Genomic DNA, 10,399 nt, shown 5'->3' on the forward strand with positions numbered 1-10,399 from the left:
TAGAAAGAAATTCTACAAAACAGTTATGATCTATAGACAATGTAAAGTCAGAATTGAATCATGAACATTCATTTTAGAGGTAATTCTCTTTTTTTGCAGCAGAAAGAGACCTTATCTTTTGATGCTGTGCTGTCTCAGTACTAGTAATAACATAAAACAACATCTCAAAATATCTCACTTTCCTCTCCCCATTGGTAACATCCGTTATCGTACATTTGAAATACTCCATATTTGTTTACAAGCTATAAACACTGTATTATGACACGAGCGGCCTCCATTTCATGGGGTAGGAGTAAGCTATCGTGGTGGTGGTGGTGGGGTTATGAGGGTAGATTATAGGAGTTACCTCAATGTAATATATTCATTTTTGTTTTGCAATAAGGCACCGAATAGCCGAAGTTTAAAATGTGTTGAGGTGTCGTTAAACAAACATTCCTTTCCTTTCCTCTCTCACTATTGACCAAGTGTCAAAATAACCATATGTTAGACACCAAATAGCCGTAGTTTAAAATGTGTTGAGAGTATACCACTGCTGAAGTGTCGTTAAACAAAAATTCCTTTCATTTCCTCTCTCACTCTCGACCAAGTGTCAAAATAACCATATGTTAGACACCAAACAGCCGTAGTTTAAAATGTGCTGAGGTGTCATTAAACAAACATTCCTTTTCTTTCCTCTCTCACTCTCGACCAAGTGTCAAAATAACCATATGTTAGACACCAAATAGCCGTAGTTTAAAATGTGCTGAGATGTCATTAAACAAACATTCCTTTCCTTTTCTCTTTCACTCTCGACCAAGTGTCAAAATAACCATATGTTAGATACCAAATAGCCGTAGTTTAAAATGTGTTGAGAGTATACCACTGCTGAAGTGTCGTTAAACAAAAATTCCTTTCATTTCCTCTCTCACTCTCGACCAAGTGTCAAAATAACCATATGTTAGACACCAAATAGCCGTAGTTTAAAATGTGCTGAGGTGTCATTAAACAAACATTCCTTTCCTTTCCTCTCTCACTCTCGACCAAGTGTCAAAATAACCATATGTTAGACACCAAATAGCCGTAGTTTAAAATGTGCTGAGATGTCATTAAACAAACATTCCTTTCCTTTCCTCTTTCACTCTCGACCAAGTGTCAAAATAACCATATGTTAGACACCAAATAGCCGTAGTTTAAAATGTGCTGAGATGTCATTAAACAAACATTCCTTTCCTTTCCTCTTTCACTCTCGACCAAGTGTCAAAATAACCATATGTTAGACACCAAATAGCCGTAGTTTAAAATATTGAGAGTATACTACTGCTGAAGTGTCGTTAAACATTCCTTTCCTTGCGTATTCTTTACGATCATTTCATGTCAACTTATTTTCGTGCTTATATCCAACTGAGGTTCAACCACGCTGTCCTGGGCACACACCTTAGCTAGCTGGGCTATCTGTCCAGGACAGTGGGTTAATTGTTAGTGGTTAGTTAAAACTCGCACTGGGTGGGGGCCAGTACCGAGCTGCGAACACAGTACCTAACAGCCTTACGTCCCATGGCTTGACCACGTCAGCACCTAAGCCGGCTTTACGAATCACTGAAGGAGCAGCAGGTGTTTGTGATATTGGCCATCAAAGGGAATGAATGTGTGATTGAATGAATGAATGGATGAGTTAATATTTAAAGACACCTCAGCACAAAACACCATTGGGTATCAAACAAAAGTAAAGTTTGTTTTATTTAACGACGCCACTAGAGCACATTGATTTTTTTATCTTATCATCGGCTATTGGACGTCAAACATATGGTCATTCTGACACTGTTTTTAGAGGAAACCCGCTGTCGCCACATAGGCTACTCTTTTTACGACAGGCAGCAAGGGATCTTTTATTTGCGCTTCCCACAGGCAGGATAGCACAAACCATGGCCTTTGTTGAACCAGTTATGGATCACTGGTCGGTGCAAGTGGTTTACACCTACCCATTGAGCCTTGCGGAGCACTCACTCAGGGTTTGGAGTCGGTATCTGGATTAAAAATCCCATGCCTCGACTGGGATCCGAACCCAGTACCTATCAGCCTGTAGCCCGATGGCCTGCCACGACGCCACCGAGGCCGGTAGGGTATCAAACAAAGGCATATAACGAGCAACACAAAACGTAAAAAACAAACATCAAAATACAGCGACATCGAGTAAGTACAAAGATGGCTGCTGGCAGTGCCGCTCAAAAGACAAGAAGCGACCAGGACGACCGGAAACTGTTATAAAGGCCTTGCTTATTATGTTGTAGATAGCGACCAGGACGACCGGACACCGTTATAAAGGCCTTGCTTATTATGTTGTAGATAGCGACCAGGACGACCGGACACCGTTATAAAGGCCTTGCTTATTATGTTGTAGATAGCGACCAGGACGACCGGACACCGTTATAAAGGCCTTGCTTATTATGTTGTAGATAGCGACCAGGACGACCGGAAACCGTTATAAAGGCCTTGCTTATTATGTTGTAGATAGCGACCAGGACGACCGGACACCGTTATAAAGGCCTTGCTTATTATGTTGTAGATAGCGACCAGGACGACCGGACACCGTTATAAAGGCCTTGCTTATTATGTTGTAGATAGCGACCAGGACGACCGGAAACCGTTATAAAGGCCTTGTTTATTATGTTGTAGATAGCGACCAGGACGACCGGACACCGTTATAAAGGCCTTGCTTATTATGTTGTAGATATCGACCAGGACGACCGGAAACTGTTATAAAGGCCTTGTTTATTATGTTGTAGATATCGTTTAGCATGTTTAGGCGAGTAGTCACAAATGTTCAATTATGGGCCGTTTTACAGGTGAATGCTTTTTGGCGCGACACGGGCGCCGTACACAGTCTCTTATATATACTGACACACAACGAAAACGCAAAAACAACTTTTCATTGCAAATAACGACAAACTATTAATAAATTGATGGATAATGTAATATGACATTAATGACTGGTATTCATGAGATATACTCACATGCAAACATGCAAACATGGCCAGGTATCATCAGTAATCGAGTTGCATTCGTAATCGAAAAGTTCAACCGCCCCCCCCCCCCCGTTCAACCGCCCCCCCCCCCCCCCCCCGATATCAAGGTCAATAGCTGGTGTGACCACCATTGGCCCGTGAGCATGCGTGAAGACGACGGGGAAAGGATTGGCACAAACATCTCAAATAAGCCACAGGAATGTTCCTCCACTCCTCCTGCAACGCATGTGCAAGCTCAGCGACGTTACGCGGTGGTGGCTGGCGGTGACGTACACGAAGTCCTAACTCATCCCACATGTGTTCAATTGGGTTCAAATCCGGTGAAACGGCGGGCCAGTTCATAACGGTGATACCGGCTTGTTGCAGGAATGCCCGATTAATTCTTGCAGTATGTGGACGGGCATTGTCTTGTTGAAACAGAAGGGGACCTCCTGGTCTTCGGTGACGGCGCAAAAGTGGCTGGAGAACTGGTCCTAGAATAACGTCAACATAACGCTGGGCTGTAAGGGCATTGTGGACAATGATGAGATCATTCCTGAAATCACAGTTGATTGCCCCCCATACCATCAGACAACCGCCGCCAAACCGATCACGTTCCCTCACACACCCGTCAGCGTACCGTTCATGGAGTCTCCTGTACACACGTGCTCTTCCATCGGCAAAGGAGACAGAGAAACGGGACTCATCTGAGAAAACAATGCTCCGGTAAAAGGCTGGTGGATGATTACCATTCTGGAGAGCAAACTGTAGTCTCGCAGCACGATGTCGCGGTGTTATGATGTTACCGTTGTACGGGCGTCTGCATCCGAGTCCAGCCATTCTGAGTCGACGGATACCGTCATCGGATGGATATGCCTTCCATGACCTCCTATCGTGTTGCTTGCTGTCATCGTCGCAGGTCTGAACCGGTCACGGAGGTGGTGTCGAATCTGCCGATCTTGGCGTGGGGTCGTAACGGGACGTTGACCAGGTCGAGGTCGATCACGGACACTCCCGGTCTGTTGATGACGTTCAACAAGTCGTCCAATAGTTGATGGATGGACTTTGAAGGTCCTAGCAACTTGGCTTTGCGAAGTCCCCCCCCTTGAACCATGCCCAGCGCTCGCTCCCTTTGTTGTTCTCCGAGTCGTGGCATTCTTAATGTGACGAGGAATATGACACCGTTACGTGACTTTTATGTGTCCACATACTGGCATTTCACGTGCATTGCATGCAGCATGATTGAGCATGTAGTGAACGCATTTCACACCATTTTGTGTGTTTCTGCTATTGTATGTGTAACGAGAACAAAACCAGGATTAAAACCCAGACAAAAGTGCCAATCAATGGCTTCCTCCCATAAATTGTTATTTTAAGTCCAATAAATATATTTTTCATTAATCACAACAAAATATTGAAAAATATCTGTTTTGCGTTTTCATTGTGTATCAGTATATATATATATACAAAAATTAGTTTTCTGGCTAACATCATTTACATACACCAAAGTTCAAATTATGTTTTTGTAATATTTCAACCAATAGAAAGAGCCATCTAATTACACATGCGCACTTATTCACAATAGTTACCTCGAACTATTTACAGCACGATACGTCTGTTAAAATCATGCAATGTAATGTGCGGAGCTGTAGTTAGTGTGGTAGGGTTGTCAACTACCCCCTATGCAGTAAATTCCCTAAACTTAAAAAAATCATTAAATATGATTTCTAGTTCTACATATTATAAACGTTTTTTTTTTTTTTAAGACAATCTAAATATTAAAATGTTCTCGGAAATAGCATTTTAGTACTTAATTCTCCATACTATTCCCATCCCGAGAAATATAAGCTACGTCCCTTAGTTTTAATATATTCCGATACCAGTACACTCTGACGCACACTGATAAAACTATCTCAAACTGCATTTGCACGTGCGACACGAACAACTGAAATAAATAGTTTCACTGCTCCAGAACAAAATATGACGTTATTTTCGTTTCATTATTTACTACTTTCTAGTTATTGACTTTATTTGCCATAGAACAAATATAATAATTAAGTGGGGCATAAGTCATTTATGCCTATACTTCCTCGGTGTATCGGTGAATATCTCAACAGTTTTGGTCGTGAGAATATCCTCGGCTTCGCCTCGGAGGCTCCACGACAAAAACTGTAGGGATATTCACCGATACCGATACACCGATACATCTCGTAAAGTGTGGGTATAACTATTACTATTACTATTACTATATATATATATATATATATATATATATACTACTCAAAAGAATTTAAGAGTCAAAAATTTATAACCAAATACGTTTCAGAGTGTATTAGATTGATGATGAAAACTACACCAACATTTTTATTTATTGTTCCATATTTACAAAAATAAACGTCACTGTATACAAGAAAGTCACATGACATGCTGTCAAAGTTGAAGGTTGTCAAACATGGATTTTACACATTAGAACATTCGTTTAATAGTGTGTGAATCCACCCCTGGCGCGAATACACTCGACACATCGTTGCCTCATGCTGTTGATCAGACGTCTGAAGAACTCTTGGGGAATGGCCTGCCACTCTGCCATAAGAAGTTGACCCAGATCATGAAGGTTGGCCGTAGGGGCATGACTATCCCGAACTCTCCTGCCTAATTCGTCCCAGGCGTTCTCTATTGGGGCCAAGTCAGGCGAATATGCTGGTCAATCCATCCTGGCGATACCTTGTTGTCTGAGAAAGTCCGTTACCACCCTGGCGCGGTAGGGTCTGGCATTGTCATCCTGCAGAAATGCCCCGCCGCCAATCTGCTGAAGGCCTGGGAGAACCAACGGCCGGATAATCTCATTCAGATAGCGGATACCATTCAGATTGCCATCCACCACATAGAGGGGGGTCCTGTGGTGGATAGAGATGCCGCCCCACACCATGACGCTGCCACCACCGAACCGGTGACGTTGTCTAACGTTAACGTCAGCGAAGCGCTCCCCAGGACGTCTGTAGACACGAACCCGACCGTCGTTGAACTGGAGACTAAACCTGGACTCATCAGTGAACATCACTCGACCCCACTGAACACGTTGCCACCGCAGGTGAAACGTGTACCAGTGACGTCTGGCCGTTCTGTGACGTGGTAGGAGTGGTGGTCGAACAGCCTGGCGACGGCAGCGTAGATTATTGGCTCTCAGACGATTGCGTATGGTTTGATCAGACACTCGAGTTCCAGTCGCAGTCCGCAGATTGTCACGTAATCGGCGTGCAGTGGTTGTGCGTTGACGTAGAGCCATATTGGTGATGTAGCGGTCCTCTCTATTTGTAGTGCTTCGGGGTCTTCCTGAACGTGGACGATTTCGAACAGAATTCGTTGCTTGGTACCGTTGCCACAGTCGGCCAACGACACTCTGATTGACACCAAGTCTCAGAGCAACATTTCTTTGCGTATTGCCATCCTGAAGCCAAGCAATAGCCCTTCCTCGATCTTCGATAGTCAGTTGAAGTCGTACCATTGTCGAATTTGGAGTGTTCACCGTACACGAACGCAAGCTCCAATTATACGGAAATTCAGCATTGGGAACATGGAATACACGTGCAAAGCGTACAAATGAAGCGCTTTGTGAAAAAGCAAGTTATGGGCACTTAGCAGACCTTTCGCTTTCGCCCTAATTTACGTGCAAATGTAAGCATGTTTTCGCCATTAGAACTAGTCGACAGTGTCAATGACAGTGGATTTTAATTCATTTATGGGTTGCTTAGACCCACTTTCGTCAAAATGGAACAATACATTGTGTGACATTATGGTCTAGCTAATATAATTGACATTCAGAAAATAATGTCGAAAATATCGTCTGACCCTTAAATTCTTTTGAGTAGTATATATAGATAGATAGATAGGATTCGTCACGAGTATTTTTTAATATGGAAAATATCAACCGAGTCTATCTTAATCGGTATTTGTCGAGGCTCTGTCGAGACAAATACCGATTAACTAGACGAGGTTGATATTTTACATATTACAAAACACGAGTAGCGAATTCTATTTATCCTATAACACTTCTAAAATAACATTCCAATTAAATGTTGAGTAAATCACAGTACTAAAGTCGCCGCCATCGATAATATGACGTCATCACGATTAGCACATATTAGTTTGACGTCACGCATTTTAAACAAATCTTTGAAAACGTTATGCTCAGGTACACGGGTCTTGTTGGGTTGTAAACAAATGACCCATCCACAACAACACATTACCTAGAGACCTTGTAAATTTGCATACCATTATTAACCGGGTTAATAAAGTAAATTGTCACATGGGTTTATGACATGGATATCATGGGTAAGTTATAGGATATATAAATAAATATAATATATATATATATATATATATATATATATATATGGAATAACTGGTTACTGTCTTAAGATATCGGCTTTATCCAGCGAAGGTTAGAATGGCGAATGCAGCGAGATAGTCATCATATCTTGCCAATGTATACAGTGATTGCTAGATAAAAATCATAATTTCTCACTGAGAAATTATCATGCATTGGTCTAACGAACAATACTATTGGATCATTTGACGCTTACAAACCAATGATCTTGTCCGTACTAACTATGACGTCACGATTTGGCAAAAACACAATGACGTCATGTATTTTAAAGAGTTTGCGTTTACGGCTGTCTGTTTTTGGTGTTAAATTTATAACAAAATGTTATTTTAATGCAATTCATTATAGATTTTGTACCAGAATAAAGAGAACTTTTGTTTTTGAAAATTATCTATGAACGTGATTAAATTACAAATTTATAGCAATACTCAGAACAGTGCGTAAAGTGGTTTATATCGTTTCTATACATATACGTGCATGTGAATTTAGTGAAAAACTAGATCTGGTAATAAATAGAATAACAAACTCCACACCAGTTATCAAATGTATGTCCATCGTGAAATAATATTCGTTTGTCACTCGCTAAAGCTCGTCACAACTGACAATTATTTCACTCGGGACATAAATTTGATAACTGATATTATCCTCCCTCCCTCCCCCCCCCCTCTCTCTCTCTCTCTCTCTCTCTCTCTCTCTCTCTCTCTCTCTCTCTCTCTCTCTCTCTCTCTCTCTCTCTCTCTCTCTCTCTCTATATATATATATATATATATATATATTTATCATATAATATCTTATATTTTTAGTGCAATCAAAGTATGTGATATTTTTAAGATCACATACTTTAAGAATTTGATAACTTTGCAAATTTGATGTAAATTAATCGAGGTCACGGCACTAGGTTTATTGACATTTAAGCAAACGTACTTGTGTGACACTCCATAACTGACGTATGCATTCCTAGTCAAAAACATTTCAATGGCAATTTAACACTGAAAGCTGTCCAGCGTTCAGAAAATAGAAACACGTTAAGCCCTTGTTTGTTTTGATGTAAGGACATCCAAAATGACGTCATTCGAGTTTGACGTCATTTCCATTCAAAAATACACCGCGCCACATATTCTTACGTCATTTGAATATCTAGTAATGGCGGACTGATGTTGCGTGTACAGTTTACAAAAACACGTTGTATTAAGCTTAAGATTATATGATAAAGAGATTATTACCCTCGTGTATTTCGGTATCGTCAATATCATATATTAGGAATAAAAATAATGTATTATATTCCTAATATATGATATTGACGATACCGAAAAACACTCTGGTAATAACCTGTCTATATATATTTTTTCATAATAAACCCTTTATACAATAATAATGATCAATTATTGACCGAAACACAAAATGTTTTTAAATCTGCGAGATATTCTTTACATAATTTGACGATTACCGACCTTGTTTTTGTCGTATTTGCGGAATTAAACTAACTATTAGAATTAGCAGTTGACGTTGCATCACGTTACCTACTCATTAATTGGATAGAATTTTGTCTCAACTTTATTTTCAGCGGTCAGGGCAATATCACTTTTAATGGACCGATGGGACCGTCTCAGGGCAATATCATTATTTACGGAAGGTCATATGACTGATTTTTTACCAATAAGAATACAAATATATTTTCATTATGTAATAAACAGAGATTATTATACAAGCTTATGTGTCGTACTCGCTCGGGCAATACAAAAATCCTGACACTCGTTTCGTAAAATCAGTACGACACATAGCGAGTGTAATAATTTCTTTATTATCCATATTATTATTGTTATTTTTTTATGAATAACAAGGACCGTTTCAAAATGTTTCAACCAAACTAGAAGGAAACGACGAAATGACGTCATATTCCACATGCAAAGTCTGAGCTAGGACTGGAGAAGCAACGTCATGTTATGACGTCGCTTCCCAAAATTACGTCATCACACATATTACACGTGTGCTTCGTATGATTATTATTAACTCGGTTATGTTGAACCATGTGGATAATAATATAAGTTGTAGAAGCATCACGAGGGGTATATGGCTTTTTATGTACCCTCTGTGTGTTCTTTTACCCCGAGCCGAAGGCGAGGGGGTAAAAGAGCAACTGAGGGTACATAAAAAGCCATACACCCCGAGAGATGCTTATACAACGAATTTATCTTGCCGACATGTTAAACCATATAGTCAAATAATCAAAATAACGCCAGACAATAATTGTTAACAATTTATTAACGGAGCCGTACCACGCGGACGCGAACGAAACCACTTGCCAGTGACGAAAAATAGTTCCATCGATAAACGAGTTTTTAACTTCAAATGTTTGTAATACGAAATTGTCTGAAACAGATATTAATTTTTTTTTTTTTCAGAAATGTATGTAGTAAAACAAATAAAAATATTAAAAAAAAAAAAAAAAATGTTGCTAATCGCGCATTAATACAATAACACCACGACCGTAATTAGGTGGCTGAGTTCAACATTGCAGCTTTTAAAAGTATTGAAATAGTGTATTTTATAGTAAAAATAAAATTAATTATGTATACTTGATTGATTATCAATGTTATTTATAATCTAATTATTGCTTTAGCATTAACTGGGGCGGCTGGAAACTGTTGGAAATTACAGACGGGGTATAAGAGAATTTGGCTCCGCCCACAGGGGGATAAGGGATTTGTCCAACGGCAAACAACCAATGAGATTAAAGAATTTTACATGAAGGCGAGATAATAGTATTTATACGTAGTCTCTGCTAAAACTCTCGCCTGATGAACGGTCACTTTAGGATCGATCCAGGTCGGTGGGCCCATTAGGCTATTTCTCGTTCTAGCCAAGCACCAAGACTGGTACATCAAAGGCCGTGGTATAACAAAAGATCTCTTGCTACTAATAGAAAAATGTAGGCCTGTCGGTTTTCCTCTATAAGACTATACGTCAAAAATTACCAAATGGTTGACATCCAACAGCCGATGATTAACAAATCAATGTGCTCTAGTGGTGTCGT

The sequence above is a fragment of the Gigantopelta aegis genome, chromosome 6, assembly GCF_016097555.1.
Source record: "Gigantopelta aegis isolate Gae_Host chromosome 6, Gae_host_genome, whole genome shotgun sequence".
Taxonomy (NCBI): domain Eukaryota; kingdom Metazoa; phylum Mollusca; class Gastropoda; order Neomphalida; family Peltospiridae; genus Gigantopelta; species Gigantopelta aegis.